The sequence below is a fragment of the Chiloscyllium punctatum genome, chromosome 42 (assembly GCF_047496795.1).
Source record: "Chiloscyllium punctatum isolate Juve2018m chromosome 42, sChiPun1.3, whole genome shotgun sequence".
In the NCBI taxonomy this organism is placed as follows: domain Eukaryota; kingdom Metazoa; phylum Chordata; class Chondrichthyes; order Orectolobiformes; family Hemiscylliidae; genus Chiloscyllium; species Chiloscyllium punctatum.
In genome coordinates, this window is record NC_092780.1 from 26,525,517 (window position 1) to 26,542,751 (window position 17,235).

At 42.2% G+C, this 17,235-nt stretch overlaps 1 long non-coding RNA gene across 1 annotated transcript; it reads left to right on the top strand.

Annotated features, from left to right (window-relative positions):
- The first annotated feature begins 37 nt into the window (after positions 1-37).
- On the top strand, positions 38-15,354 carry LOC140465843 (uncharacterized). The gene is made up of 2 exons (XR_011955166.1): positions 38-150; positions 14,296-15,354. It is a non-coding gene; the product is annotated as an uncharacterized lncRNA (long non-coding RNA).
- Positions 15,355-17,235: the final 1,881 nt, after the last annotated feature.

Sequence of the window (17,235 nt, forward strand, 5' to 3'; positions counted from 1 at the left end):
CGGGGACGTGCACCAGGTCGGCCTCAGGTTGGAGGAACACACAGCAGCGCCATGGTACCACCACCCCCCCTGGAGATAACGACAGTGTTCACGTTTCAGGTCGATGGCCTTTCGGCAGAATGGGAGGGTAGGACAGTGTTTTGTTTACAAGTGAGTGCTGAGGCAGGTATTCCTCAAGCTTCCCTGGAATGGCTCAGAGAACCGAGGAGCAACGAAATAGAATAATCCTCCCGAAGAGAAGTCATAACAGACTCAAAGCATTAACTCTGTTTGTCTCTACCAAACCTGCTGAGTCTCTCTAACAATTTCTGTTTTTATTTCCGATCTACAGTTTATTTTATTATTTCTCTCCGACGTGGACATTCATATTTATCCCACTTTATGTATACACCAATAAGATCGTACAGAAACCAAAACTGCAACTGCTGGACAAAAAAAAACTCATTGGATCTTCCAGCCTCTATGAAGAAAGAAGTAATCACAACATTTTAGATTGATAAACTTTCAGAATTCTGGCATTCACCGTAATATATACAGATGCAGAAGACTAACTGAAAATTTGTTATCCTCACAACTATAAATTTAAGCAAACCTTTGACTCAGTTTTTGCAGGAATTAAAAATGAATCAGACCGAGGACTTGATGGACAATCTCAGCATTAAGTTAAAAATCACACAACACCAGGTTATAGGATTTTGAAGTACAAGCTTTCAGAGCAGTGCTGCTTCGTTAGGTAGATGGTGGGACAGGATCGTAGGACACAGAATCCTGCCCCACTAGCCACAGTACTTGATGAAGGAACAGCACTCCGAAAGCTTGTACTTTCCAATAAATCTGTTGGATTACAACCTGGTGTTGTATGATTTTAACTTTGTCCAATATCAGCACCTCCACATCATCTCAGCATTATAACAGGAAATCTGTGTTGTTTGATAGTGTGTTGTTTAGCTTCCTTGAAATCATCTTGAATTCAAACAATCCAAATAAGATTTACTGAGAATCTATTATGCCTTTTGGAGTCTTGGAAAACTAACACAGTGTTTACCCAACAATGCTTTTAACAAATGTGGGCATCAGACTTTTGTTGCCAATAGCACATTGATATGTTTCAGACTTCCATCAGCTGATCAAAATTCAGGCATCACAGTCTGATTTACTTTTATCTTAAGAGTGAAAATTTCAGTATCTTTGTAAAGGATTACACAAGACATCCATCTTATTCAATTTGTATAGCAGCATAGAAGACGGCAAACAAATACTGTATGTTTAAACCCACAGTGTTAATAGGTAGGGTCACATTTTTTACTCTAGAAGCAATTGGATCAATGATGAACTCATGGGCTGGTTTACTCTCTCTTATCCTTGAATAAGCTATGAGAGAGCCACCAAGTCCATCCCTACTTCTGGTCACTGCTCGACTCTGAACCAGCAAGTTCACAATTTTGTCTGCTACTTGTCTCTGAGATAGACTTCCTATCACCTATACGTTCTATTCCAAGATCATCATTTCCATTCATGTAACATTCTCAATCTCCAACTTAGTTCATCTACTGCTGAAGCTCTCATCATGACTGTCTGGTAGATTTGACTATTTCAAAAGTCTCTGAGCCAGTCTCACACCTTCGACACTTCCCAACTTGAACTCATGCAAATCTCTGTTGCTCATATCCGAATTTGCATCAAGACCGTATACCTATGAGTCCTGTTGACCTACATTTACTTACAGCCCAGCAACCACATCAAATTTAAAATTTTGATCTTTGTTTTAGTCCCTCCATGACCCTGTCCCCCTGTCTCCATATCCTTCTCAACTTCTATTCCACGATATCTACGTATATCTATTCTGCATACCCCAGATTTAATTACACTGCCACTAGTGGTCATGCTTTCAGTTTCCTGGGCCCAGGCCACTGGAACCCCCTCTACCTCTATCTTCCTTACAAATGTTTTGAAAAACGATATCTGTCTTTGGGTCACATGTCCTAATAGGTGACTTAGTGTCAAATTTTGTTTGTTTGCATTCCTATGAAGTCTCTTGGGATGTTTTACTAGGTTAATATATAAATTGGTTTTCTTGTAGGGTGGTAGCAGCAAAAATGTAGAATTATTTAATAAATGATAAATTAAGAGAGATGGAAGGGCTTTTCTCCTGTTTATCTTCTAACCTTGGAGAAAAGGCTGAAATAACTACCTTGGGAAGGTCAAATATTTTCATAGTATGTTTACCTTTGAAAGATTGTTATCCCCTTGATTTGGGCCCTTTTATTTGTGGTATACAGTTTATTGCACAGTAATACTTTTCATTCTTAGTTCCTAAAAAAAAATAAAAATTCAAAATCTAATTTCAGATTGACATAATAATTGGATTTTGAATGCCACCTGCTGGTCTTTCAAGATATAATACTTTTTAACATCGATACGATGTAAATGAAAAGAAGCTGGCACATGGGAAACTGATTTAAAAATTGAAATACATGTGTTGAATTCATATATAACTGACATCACTGAAAATAGATGATCTGGTCATTATCCAGTTGCTTGCTGTGTGTAATTTGGTGTGCATATATTAGGTGCACATTTCCTACATGTACTGTTTCCTATAACATTGACTACACTTCAAAAATAATCAGTTAGCTGTGCAGCACTTTGGGACATCCTAAATTTGTAAACTATAAAAATGCCAGTCTTTTTAATCCATTTTTTAGATGTGAATTATCTCCATGATTCTACACACATAAGAAATGTTTCATACAGTACTCTGTTTTGGAGGAAAAGCAGAAAAATTGGGAGGAGAAATTATGCAGCTTCAGTTTGCACATCTACCAACAGGCAAATACAGAACATCATAGGTAAATGTCTGATAGCAAATAGCACCCCATCAGAGGATTTTTCCAAGAGAACTAGCATGAAACCTGGCCTGAAGTTGATTTTTTTTTAAAGCACAACTAAGTCTTAAAAGTATAAATCACCGAATATGCATTGAACTCAAGGGCACAGCTATGCTGTCACTTCCACATTGATGGAAAACAGCTTTATACATCAATACAAAAGGGTCAGTTACCTCCAGAGATTTTTAGACTGCCCTCAAGCTCTCCTGGAACCCATTTATTTCACTTGATTGATTCCATCTGTGTGCAATATAAGTTGAGTCTATGGCTATATTTTTACTTGTGCTTGTGCTTCAATGAGAACTGGTTTTAAACACATTACTGAAAACAGGGCAGCGAAACTCAGAAGACTGCCTAGCACATTCCAAGCTATGTTTAGTTTAGACCAAAGTCTTAAGAGATACAATTGTGAAATTTGTTCTCGACACCTGTGTATCACACACAAAGTAAATTTTATGGATTTTTAAAAACTAATTTCTTGGAATATGAGCATCGCCATGAGGCCAGCATTTACTTGCCCAGCTTTTGTTGCCTAATCCCCATCCTTCTTTTCAAATCCTCCCAAAGCTTTGCTACTCTCTGACTGATATCTCACTTAAAAACCTCTCTGCTCCAGCGCTACAACCCTCGAAGATGTATGTGCTCCTCTAATTCTGATCTCTCGAGCATCCCAGATTTCAGTCACTTCACTATTGGTGACTACACTTTCAGTTGTCTATGCTCTAAAACTTGGAATATCTTCCCCATTTTTACTTTTCCCATTTCAGACTCTCCTCAAAACCTACCTTTACGTAAAATTTTGTTCAGCTTACCTAATATCTCAATATGGTTAATGTCATATTTTGATTTATAATGCTTCTGTGAAGCCCCTTAGGATTTCTTATTACATTAACTTATGCAGACTTACTTTGATTTAGCTCCTCCAGTCCATGTGGGAAATGGACAGCAATACTTATCACTTCTCCCCCATCCATCGCAATCTCTTTCACACCAGCCAATGTGGTCTTCTGCTTCTGAAGATGCTCTTTAAATGTACTTTGCTAAGTCTTCTTTGGCCAGCCTCATCATCATCTTCTAACACATGTTCATTCTACTGCCTCTCTGGCAAGGCATACACCCAGGAGACATTTGAAGTTGTAGAATTTTTCGGTACAGAAGGAGGCCATTCGATTGATTGAGTTTGTACTGGCAGCAGGTGCCTCTCTCCAGCCCACTCTCCAAAACCTTCTACTTCATCATTTTCAAATATATATCCAACTCGCTATTGAAACTTTCTATGAAATCTGCCTCCACTACCCATCCAGGCAGCACATTCCAATCCAAACAACTCTCTGAGTAAAGATGTTTTTCCTCAGCTCACTCCTAGCTCTCTTGCAAATAATATTGAAACCGTGACCCCTAGTTACTGATGCACCACCGATGTCTTGCCTCCCTCAGTCATCCCTCAATCACCATGTCCTGTAAACTTCTCCAACTAATCTTCTGGAACACATTTTCATTGATGAAGCTGTCTCTCCATGTGGCATTATATTTTTTTCTTTTATAATTAAGGGAACAAAAGTAATTTTTGTTGTTTTTGAAGTAAAATATTTCCAGTTTAAACCACCAGACTATAGAGTCATAGAGATGCACAGCATGGAAACAGACCCTTCAGTTCAAGTCATCATGGTGACCTGATATCCTAAATTAATCTAGTCTCATTTGCCAGCATATGGGCCATATCGCTTTAAACCCTTCCTATTCATGTACCCATCCAGATGCCTTTTAAATGTTGTAATTGAACCAGCCTCCACCATTTCCTGTGGCAGCTCATTCCATACACATTCACCCTTTGCATGAAAAAGTTGCCCCTTTGGTTCCTTTTAAATCTTTCCCCTCTCACCCTAAATCCTATGCACTGTAGTTCTGAACTCCCCCAACCCAGGGAAAGACCTTGTCTATTTATCCTATCCATGCCCCTCATGTTTTTATAAACCTCTATAAGGTCACCCCTCAGCCTCTGACACTCCAGGAAAAATAGCCCCAGTCTATTGAACCTCTCCCGATAGCTCAAACCCTTCAACCCTGGTAATGTTCTTGTAAATCTTTTCTTAACCCTTTAAGTTTCACAACATCCTTCCTATAGGATGGAGACCAGAATTGCATACGATATTGATAGATTATCCAGTACTACCACCTGTTATATATCCCTTTATGTTCTTAACTTCAAACTAATTTTAATATTTATTCTAAAGCAAAATAATGGCCATCACAGTTACTTGACCAGTGTTTCCCTGTTTCATGTTTTAAGAGAAGACAAAAGGAGCCTTCCCAATTGATCTTTTTTTTCTTGAAAATAGATCTTCCAAGTACAAGACAGAGTCTGATTCAAAATTTCAAGATGTTTTTATTTTATTCATTCTCTGGTTGTGGGCATCACTGGCTAGGCCAGCATTTATTGCCTGCCTTGACAAGGTGGTAGTGTGCTGTCTTCTTAACCCACCGCAGACTGTGTGCTTTTGGTAGACCCACATGCTGTTAGGGAGGGAATGCCAGGAATATTTACCAGTGACACTGAAGGAACGGCAATATATTTCCAAGTCAGTATGGTCAGTAGCTTGGAGGGCAACACACAGGTGGTGGTATTTCCATTTATCGAATGACCTTGTTGTTCTAGATAGAAACGTTCTGGGTTATAAAAAGATACTGTCTAAAGAGCGCTGGTGAATTTCTGCAGGACATCTTGTAGATGTTACATACTGCTACTGCTGAGCATTGATGGTGGAAGGAGTGGATGTGATGCCAGTCAAGCAGGCTGCTTTGTCCTGGATGGTGTTAAGCTTCTTGACTGGTGTTGGAACTCTCCTCATCCAGGCAAGTGAGGAATGTTAATTACATCATACTCCTGACTTGTGCCTTGCAGATGGTGAGCAGGCTTTGGTGAGTCAGGAAGTGAATTATATGCTGGAGGATTCCTAGCCTCTGAGCTGCTCTTGTAGCCACAGTATATATCTGGCTACTCCAGTGTAGTTTCTGGTTAATGCTACTCCCTAGGATGTTGATAATGGGAGATTCTGTGATGGTAATGCCTTGAATTCAAGGGATGATGATTGGATTGTCACTTATTGGAGATAAACATTGCCTGTTATTTGTGTGTCATGAATGTTAGTTGCCACTTGTCAGCCTAAGCTTGATATTACCCAGGTTTTGCCGCACTTTACTACTACAGAAGAGCAATGGAACCTATTCACTTTACAAGGTAAAAACATTCTAAGTAGACAAGAATTCTGGATAATCCAAGATAGAGGAAAAATTTCTGGCTGTAACAGCTGCTCCTTTTTTGAGGTATTTTAGGTGTTGGAGGTGATTTCCTCGAATTCCAGGAACAGCAATTACTGTTTTATATGCTGTTGCATTGTTTTGGAACTTTGGAAAAAAAAAGTCAAAACAACAACAGTTTAAAAGGGAGAAGAGCAGACAAAGGAAGCACATGGTGAGGACAGTGCAGGAGAGAGAGAGAGAAAAAAAAAGAGAAAACCTGCACAGTTACTGCCTTTGCTGTTTGAATTCATGTATCACTGGACATCGGAGTGCATCTGGGAAAATTAACAAACAGTGAAATTCACAACTGATCTTGGAGGAACTGTTTGGGCGAAGTCACAGCTCAGAAACAGAGAAGTGTATTGTTTTACGTGTGGCCTACAGAAAGTCTGTAGTAGTGAGTAAAGTGGATTCTTTCTTGATTATATGTTTTTTGAGATAGGTCTCTTGATTAAACTTAAAATATAAGCCATTATTATTAATTTAACCTGGGGCAGTGTTTAGTAGAGGAATAAGACAGTGTTATTTTCTGGGTCTGTAGATTGTGAAGGAGAAAAATGGCCTTTAGTAGAGCGATATGCACTTCTTGTCAGATGTGGGAGTTTAATGAGAGTTTATGGGTTACTGCAGATTATATCTGCAATAAATGCTGTTGGTTGCAAATCCTATCAGATCGAATGGATCGGTTGGAGAGACAGTTAAAGGCAATGAGGAATTTGCAACAGCAATGGTATGTGATGGATGGCAGTTATAGGAAGGGAGGAAAGTCTCAGATACAGTCACATAGATGGGTTAACTCCAGGAAAGGTAAAGAGAAGTAGGCTGGTAGTCTAGGAGTCTTCTGTGACTATCTCCATTTCAAACAAGTATGCTGTTTTGGAAAATGTAGGGGGGTGATAGATTCACTGGGGAACATAGCACGAGCAGCCAAGTTTCTGGTACTGAGACTGGCTCTAATGCAACAAAGGGTACGTCGGGTTCCAAGAGATCAATTGTGTGAGGGGACTCTCTAGTCCGAAGTACAGACAGATGTTTCTGTGGCCAGCAGCAAAAAATCAGAATGGTGTGTTGCTTCCCTGGTGCCAGGATGAAGGATGTCTCAGAGAGGGTGCAGAGTGTTCTCAAGGGGAGAGGGGCCAGCAAGAGGTCATTGTCCACATTGGAACCAACGACATAAGAAGGGAAAAGGTTGAGATTCTGAAGGGAGATTACAGAGAGTTAGACAGGAATTTAAAAAGAGGTCCTCAAGAGTAGTAATATCTGGATTACTCCCGGTGCTACGAGCTAGTGAGGGCAGGATTAGGAGGATAGAGGAGATGAATGCATGCTGAGAAGCTGGTGTATGAGAGAAGGATTCACATTTTTGGATCATTGAAATCTCTTTTGGGATAGAAGTGACCTGTGCAAAAAGGACGGATTGCACCTAAATTGGAAGGGGACTAATATACTGGCAGGGAAATTTGCTAGAACTGCTGGGGAGGATTAAACTAGTAAGATGGGGGTGGCGGGACCCAGGGAGATAGTGAGACTGGTACAGTTGAGAACAGAAGCGAGTCAAACAGTCAGGGCAGGCAGGGATAAGGTAGGACTAATAAATTAAACTGCTTTTATTTCAATGCAAGGGGCCATACAGGGAAGGCAGGTGAACTCAGGGCATGGTTAGGAACATGGGACTGGGATAACATAGCAATTACAGAAACATGGCTCAGGGATGGGCAGGACTGGCAGCTTAATGTTCCAGGATACAAATTCTACAGGAAGAATAGAAAGGAGGCAAGGAAGGAAGGGGAGTGGCGTTTTTGATAAGGGGTAACATTACAGCTGTACAGAGGGAGGATATTCCCGGAAATATATCCAGGGATTTTATTGGGTGAAACTGAGAAATAAGAAAGGGATGATCACCTTATTGGGATTGTGTTATAGACCCCCTAATAGTCAGAGGGAAATTGAAAAACAAATTTGTAAGGTGATCTCAGTTATCTGTAAGAATCATCGGGTGGTTAAGGTAGGGGATTTTAACTTTGCAAACATCGACTGGGACTGCCATAGTGTTAAGGGTTTAGATGGAGAGGAATTTCTTAAGTGTGTACAAGACAATTTTCTGATTCAGTATGTGGATGTACCTCCTCGAGAAGGTACAAAACTTGACCTATTCTTGGGAAATAAGGCAGGGCAGGTGACTGAGGTGTCAGTGGTGGTGCACTTTGTGGCCAGCAACCATAATTCTATTAGATCTAAAATAGTGATGGAAAAGGATAGACCAGATCTAAAAGTTGAAGTTCTGAATTGGAGAAAGGCCAATTTTGACGGTATTAGGCAAGAACTTTCAAAAGCTGATTGGAGACAGATGTTCGCAGGTAAAGAGATGGCTGGAAAATGGGAAGCCTTCAGAAATGAGATAACGAGTCCAGAGAAAGTATATTCCTGTTAGGGTGAAAGGAAAGGCTGGTAGGTATAGAGAATGCTGGATGACTAAAGAAATTGAGGGTTTGGTTAAGAAAAAGAAGGAAGCATATGACAGGCAAAGACAAGATAGATCGAGTGAATCCTTAGAAAAGTATAAAGGCAATAGGAGTATACGTAAGAGGGAAATCAGGAGGACAAAAAGGGAGCATGAATATCTTTGACAAATAGAATTAAGGAGAATCCAAAGGGTTTTTACAATACATTAAGGACAAAAGGGTAGCTAGGGAGAGAATGGGCCGCTCAAAATCAGCAAGGCAGCCTTTGTGTGGAGCCGCAGGAGATGGGGGCAGATACCAAATGTGTATTTTGCATCCGTATTTACGATGGAAAAGGACATGGAAGATATAGAACGTAGGGAAATAGATGGTGACATCGTGAAAAATGTCCATATTAGAGAGTGCTGGATGTCTTGAAACACATAAAAGTGGATAAATCGCCAGGACTTGATCAGGTGTACCCTAGAACTCTGTGGGAAGCCAGGGAAGTGATTGTTGGGCCTCTTGCTGAGATATTTTATCATCAATAGTCAAAGATGAAGTGCCGGAAGACTAGACGTTGGATAACTGTTGAAAAAGTGTGGGAAGGACAAGCCAGGGAACTATAGACCAGTGAACCTGACATCGGTGGTGGGCAAGTTGTTGGAAGGAATCTTGAGGGACAGGATGTACATGTATTTGGAAAGGCAAGGACTGATTAGGGATAGTCAACATGGCTTTGTCTGTAGGAAATCATGTCTCACAAACTTGATTGGGTTTTTTGAAGAAGTAACAAAGAGGAATGATGAGGGCAGAGCAGTAGATGTGATCTATATGGACTTCAGTAAGGCGTTCAACAAGGTTCCTCATGGGAGACTGGTTTGTAAGATTAGATCTCATGGAATACAGGAGAACTAGACATTTGGATACAGAACTGGCTCCAGGTAGAAGACAGAGGGTGGTGGTGGAGGGTTGTTTTCAGAATGGAGACCTGTGACCGGCGGAGTGACACAAGGATCGGTGCTGGGCCCTCTACGTTTTTTCATTTACATAAATGATTTGGATGTGAGCATAAGAGGTACAGTTAGTAAGTTTGCAGATGACACCAAAATTGGAGGTTAGTGTACAGCGAAGAGGGTTACCTCAGATTACACCAGGATCTTGACCAGATGAGCCAATGGGCTGAGAAGTGGCAGATGGAGTTTAATTTAGATAAATGCGAGGTGCTGCATTTTCGGAAAGCAAATCTTAGCAGGACTTATACACTTAATGGTAAGGTCTTGGGGAATGTTGCTGAACAAAGAGACCTTGGAGTGCATGTTCATAGCTCCTTGAAAGTGGAGTCGCAGGTAGATAGGATAGTGAAGAAGGTGTTTGGTATGCTTTCCTTTATTGGTCAAAGTATTGAGTACAGGAGTTGGGAGGTCATATTGCAGCTGTACAGGACATTGGTTAGGCCACTGTTAGAATATTGCATGCAATTCTGGTCTCCTTCCTGTCGGAATGATGTTTTGAAACTTGAAAGGACTCAGAAAAGATTTACAAAGATGTTGCCAGGGTTGTAGGATTTGAGTTACAGGGAGAGGCTGAACAGGCTGGGGCTGTTTTTCCTGAAGTGTCGGAAGCTGAGGGGTGACCTTATAGAAGTTTACAAAATTATGAGGGGCATGCATAAGATAAATAGACAAAGTCTTTTCCCTGGGGTGGGGAATTCCAGAGCTAGAGGGCATAGGTTTAGGGCATAAGAAGGGAAAGATATACAAGAGACCTAAGGGGCAACATTTTCACTCAGAGGGTGGTACGTGTATGGAATGAGCTGCCAGAGGAAGTGGTGGAGGTTGGTACAATTGCAATATTTAAAAGTGGTGGCATTGCTAATTAGAAATGGTATAACGGCTGCAGAAAGGAAGTTTGAGGGGGATCTGCCTCTCGAGGTAGTATGGGCTGAAGTCAGAAATAGGAAAGGTGCAGTCACCTTATTGGGTGTTTATTATAGGCCCCCCAATAGCAGCAGAGATGTGGAGAAACAGATTGGGAAACAGATTTTGGAAAGGTGCAGAAGCCACAGGGTCGTAGTCATGGGCGACTTCAACTTCCCAAATATTGATTGGAAGCTCTTTAGATCAAGTAGATTGGATGGGGCGGTGTTTGTGCAGTGTGTCCAGGAAGCTTTTCTAACGCAGTATGTAGATTGTCCAACCAGAGGGGAGGCCATATTGGATTTGGTACTCGGTAACGAACCGGGACAAGTGGTGGGCTTGTTGGTGGGTGAACATTTTGGTAATGGCGACCACAATTCTGTGACTTTCACCTTGGTTATGGAGAGAGATAGGTGCGCACAACAAGGTAGATTTTACAATTGGGGGAAGGGAAATTACGATGCTGTAAGACAGGATTTGAGGAGCATACGTTGGGAGCATAGGCTGTTAGGGAAGGATGTGGTGGAAATGTGGGACTTTTTCAAGGAGCAGATACGACGTGTCCTTGATATGTATGTACCGATCAGGCAGGAAAGAAATGGTCGTGTGAGGGAGCCTTGGTTGACGAGGGAGGTTGAATGTCTAGTAAAGAGGAAGAAGGAGGCTTACATAAGGTTGAGGAAACAAGGTTCAGACAGAGCAGTGGAGGGATACAGGATAGCCAGAAGGGACCTGAAGAAAGGGATTAGGAGAGCTAAGAGAGGGCATGAAAAATCCCTGGCGGATAGGATCAAGGATAACCCCAAGGCATTCTATGCATATGTGAGAAACCTGAGAATGACGAGAACGAGGGTAGGTCCGATCAAGGACAGTGGTGGGAGACTGTGTATTGAGTCGGAAGAGATAGGAGAGGTCTTGAACAAGTACTTCTCTTCAGTATTTACGAACGAGAGGGACCGTATTGTTGAAGAGGAGAGTGTGAAACAGACTGATAAGCATTTTGAACAACTTGAGGATAGACAAGTCCCCCGGGCCTGACGGGATATATCCTAGGATTATGTGGGAAGCAAGAGAGGAAATTGCAGTACCGTTGGCAATGATCTTCTCGTCTTCACTGGCAACTGGGGTGGTACCAGGGGACTGGAGAGTAGCGAATGTTGTGCCCCTGTTCAAAAAAGGGAATAGGGATAACCCCGGGAATTACAGGCCAGTTAGTCTTACTTCTGTGGCAGGCAAAGTAATGGAAAGGGTACTGAGGGATAGGATTTACGAGTATCTGGAAAGACACTGCTTGATTAGGGACAGCCAGCACGGATTTGTGAAGGGTAGGTCTTGCCTTACAAGTCTTATTGAATTCTTCGAGGAGGTGACCAAGCATGTGGATGAGGGTAGAGCAGTGGATGTAGTGTACATGGATTTTAGTAAGGCATTTGATAAGGTTCCCCATGGTAGGGTTATGCGGAAAGTCAGGAGGCATGGGATAGAGGGAAATTTGGCCAATTGGATAGAAAACTGGCTAACCGGTAGAAGTCAGAGAGTGGTGGTAGATGGTAAATATTCAGCATGGAGTCCAGTTACAAGTGGAGTTCCGCAGGGATCAGTTCTGGGTCCTCTGCTGTTTGTAATTTTTATTAATGACTTAGAGGAGGGAGTCGAAGGATGGGTCAGTAAATTTGCAGATGATACAAAGATAGGTGGAGTTGTGGACAGTGAGGAGGGCTGTTGTCGGCTGCAGAGGGACTTAGATAGGATGCAGAGCTGGGCTGAGGAGTGGCAGATGGAGTTCAACCCTGCCAAGTGTGAGGTTGTCCATTTTGGAAGAACAAATCAGAATGCGGAATACAGGGTTAATGGTAGGGTTCTTGGTCAGGTGGAGGAACAGAGGGATCTTGGGGTCTATGTACATAGATCTTTGAAGGTTGCCACTCAGGTGGATAGAGTTTGTAAGAAGGCCTATGGAGTATTATCGTTCATTAGCAGAGGGATTGAATTCAAGAGTCGTGAGGTGATGTTGCAGCTGTACAGGACTTTGGTTAGGCCACATTTGGAGTACTGTGTGCAGTTCTGGTCGCCTCACTTTAGGAAAGATGTGGAAGCTTTGGAGAGGGTGCAGAGAAGATTTACCAGGATGTTGCCTGGAATGGAGAGTAGGTCGTACGAGGATAGGTTGAGAGTTCTCGGCCTTTTCTCGTTGGAACGGCGAAGGATGAGGGGTGACTTGATCGAGGTTTATAAGATGATCAGAGGAATAGATAGAGTAGACAGTCAGAAACTTTTTCCCCGGGTACAACAGAGTGTTACAAGGGGACATAAATTTAAGGTGAAGGGTGGAAGGTATAGGGGAGATGTCAGGGGTGGGTTCTTTACCCAGAGAGTGGTGGGGGCATGGAATGCGCTGCCCGAGGGAGTGGTAGAGTCAGATTCATTGGCGACCTTTAAGCGGCATTTGGATAGGTACATGGATGGGTGCTTAATCTAGGATAGAAGTTCGGCACAACATCGTGGGCCGAAGGGCCTGTTCTGTGCTGTATTGTATTGTTCTATGAATGATATATGAATAGGAAGGGTTTGGAGGGATATAGGCCGGGTGCTGGCAGGTGGGACTAGATTGAGTTGGGATATCTGGTTGGTATGGACGGGTTAGACCGAAGGATCTGTTTCCATACTGTACATCTCTATGACTCTGTTTGGACATGGATTATTTCATTATATGAGGAGCCATAAGCTGTGCTGAAAATTGTGCAATCTTCGCACTTCTGTCCGTATGATGAAGGGAGGGTTATTGATGAGGCAGTTGAAGATGGTTGGGTCCAGGTGTGAAATATACAACAAAAGATATATTATTGACTCAACTGTCTAACATTTTTTGGAGAAGGACCAGAATGTGTAGGAACAGAAGTCATTCAGACCATTGAGTCTGCCCTACCATTTAATGAAATCATGGATGACCAGACAGCCCTTAACTCCACTTTTCTGCCTTTTCCTCTTGATTCCCTGACTATTCAAAAATCTGTCTTAACGACCCAGCCTTAACTGTCCTCTGCAGGGAAGAATTCCACAGATTCAGTACCCTCAGAAGAAATTTTTCCTCATCTTTTTCTTAAATGATTAGATTAAATTCCCTACAATGTGAAAACAGGCCCACACCGACCTTCCAAAGAGCCATTCCCCAGCATTTTACCCCTGACTAATCCACTTAATACTATGGGAAATTCAGCATGGCCAATTCAACTTGCCTGCACATCTTTGGACTGTGCGAGGAAACCAGAACACCCAGAGGAAACTCACGGAGAAACGGGTAGAATGTGCAAACTCCACACAGACAGTTGCCAGAGGTGAGAATTGAACCCGTGTCCCTGGCGCTGTGAGGCAGCAATGCTAACCACCAAGCCACCATGCCACCCATGGTGTAGTTCCTTCTTCTGAGATAATGGCCTCTGAATCTATACTTTTTTTTTTACAAAGAGAAACAACCTGTTCGCATCTAACTTGTCCAGTCCCCTAAGAATCTGATATGTTTCAATAAGGCCACATCTTGTTCATTTAAACTCCACTAAGTATAGGGCCAACCTCTCCTCATAACACAGTCCCTCCATGCCTGGTATCAGCCTTGTGAACGTTTTCTGGACTACCTCCAATGCCAGTCTACCTTTCCTTAGCCAAGAGGCCTAAAACTGTTCACTGCACTCCAGCTACTGTCTGACAAGTGCCCTGTATAACTTTCACAAAAACTCGCTATTTTTATAGATGTATGCAGGACAACACCATTACAACCTTATCACGGTAGATGCTGCAAGACGTGTCAGAGTGTCGACACAGATACCACCATTACACTTGGGGACACCTCCCACCATGTAGGTGGCAGGTACTCATGCGACTCAGCCAACGTTATGTATCTCATACACTGCAGGCAAGGATGCCCTAAGGCATTTGCAGAGGCTACGGCAACTGATGAATGGACAGCGCACAACAATCAACAGACATGAACGTTCCCTCCCAGTCAGAGAACACTTCAACAGTCCGAGACATTTGACCTCAGACATTTGGGTGACTGTCCTCCAAGGCTGACATTGGGACAGGCAACAACGCAAAGTGGCCGAGCAGAGACTGATAGCCAAGTTCGGCCCATGGGGATGGCCTCAACTGAGACCTTGGGTTCATGTCACGCTACAAGTGACCCCACTGCACTACACGCAGACACACAAACAAACAGATGCACATTCACAGACACTCTAACAGGTCCATACACACACAGACCATCTCTCATATGCCAGCTGTCTCTCATACACTCACACGCACACATGCATCCTCTCACAGATTTATACCACTTTACACTCACACACCATCTCACAGACACTCATAACCCCACACACACACACATATAAGCTGGTGAGGTGAATTTGCACTTGCAGAATTACATTTTATTTTGCTCAAAAAGTGCATGAATCCATGTAAGATTCTGTAAGTCCGTTTTTTAGATTAGAATCAGTCTGAACATTGTGGCACAGGGCACCCCACACCTTAAATGCATTATCTGGGCTGACATGACATCAATTGTTAAAGTTCACTTGAAAATGTAACTTTAAAAAATTTCTACAATTTACATACGAAAGAACTGAAACCAAAAATGTTCATTCTAAAAGATGAGAGACTTAAACAATCCAAGTCTTTTTCAATGTATAATTTCAGTTACAACACACTGTAAACTTTTGTTATAAATTCTGTGTCTTACGATCTTATACTCCACCTAATGAAGGAGCAGTGCTCCAAAAGCTAGCGTTTCCAAATAAACCTGTTGGACTATAACCTGGTGTTGTGTGATTTTTAACTTTATGGATGTAAGTTTGCTCACTGAGCTGGAAGATTCACTTTTGCATGTTTTGTCACCATATTGGGTAACATCACCAGTGAGCTTCCGATGAAGCACTGGTGTTATGACCTGCTTTCTATTTATGTGCTTGTCCTGGGGTGGATGTGTTGTCCCAGTCGAAGTGGTGTCCTTCCTCTTCTGTAGTTCAATAGATGGTCCATACATGTTGTTTTCCTGTAGATACTGGTTTGAAGTTCCCCATTGGCTGTTTGCTCTACTGCAACATCTAGGAATGTCAGAAGCAATCATCCCAACACCCACAAACAAAGTTGCATTAGAACATTATTCCAACGAGCCACCACACACTGCAGCACAGAGGAAAATCACCTATACAGCGTATTCAAAAAGAACGAGTACCCAATGAACATAGTCCGCCAATTTCTCATCAACAAACCCAAACAAGCAGACAAAACACATCCAGGAACCCTAGCTACTGTTCCCTACATCAAAGATATCTCAGAAATGACTGCCAGACTACTCACACCCTTTGGCATCATGGTAGCCCACAAACCCACCAACACACTAAACAGCAGCTAATGAACTTAAAAAGACCCTCTACAGACAACAAGCAAAACTAACATCATTTACAGAATAACTTGGAAGAACTGTAACAAACATTACATTGGACAAACAGGCAGAAAACTAGCCACCAGGATACATGAACATCAACTAGTCACAAAAAGACATGACCCACTATCACTTGTATCCTTACAAACAGATAAGGAAGGACACCACTTCAACTGGGATAACACATCCATCCTAGGACAAGCCAAACAGACATGAACAAGAATTCCTAGAAGCAAGACATTCCAACCAGAACTCTCCCAACAAACACATCGACTTGGACCCCATTTACCACTCTCTGAGAAAAAGAATGGGAAATGACAAAACCCATTTAGGAAATGACATCACCAACTTAAGGAAACCTAAACACATAAATAGAAAGCAGGTCATAACACCAGTGCTTCACTGGAGGCTCAACGATGATGTTACTTAGTATGGTGATGAAATGTCTGAAAATGCACCTTCCAGCTCATCGAGCAAACTTACATCCAGAACCCCAACATGAGCTACAAATCTCAAAACTTGCTATCACTACTTTTATATTCCATTTGCTTTGAAATAAAGGCCAGCGTTCCATTTGCCTTCCCTGTTATCTACTGAACTTGTGTGCTCACTTTTGGAATTCATGCATGAGGATTCCCAGTCCATCTTTTCTGTAGCTTCTTCCACTTAAATAATGTTCAGATACCCTTTTCATCCTGCCAAAGTGCAGTGTTCATTTTCCCACATAATTTTCCATTTGCTAAGATTTCGCTCACTCACTTAATCCTTATCCATCGCTTTGCAGAGAGTGCGTGTTATCCTCACCACCTTCAGGTGCTAACGTTCCACCTATTTTTGTGTCACCTGCAAGCTTGTCTTTAGTATTTTCACTTTCCTTATCCCTTGAACGTGTGGAAGTCACTTGATGAAGAAAGCAATTTGACCTAGAGTCACAGAGATGTACAGCACGGAAACAGACCCTTCGGTCCAACCAGTCCATACCGACCAGATATCCCAACACAATCCAGACCCACCTGCTATCACCCAGCCTATATCCCTCCAAACCCTTCCTATTCATATACCCATCCAAATGCCTCTTAAATGTTGCAATTGTACCAGCCTCCACCACATCCTCTGGCAGCTCATTCCATACACATACCACCCTCTGCGTGAAAAAGTTGCCCCTTATGTCTCTTTTATATCTTTCCCCTCTCACCCTAAACCTATGCCCTCTAGTTCTGGACTCCCTGACCCCAGGGAAAAGACTTTGC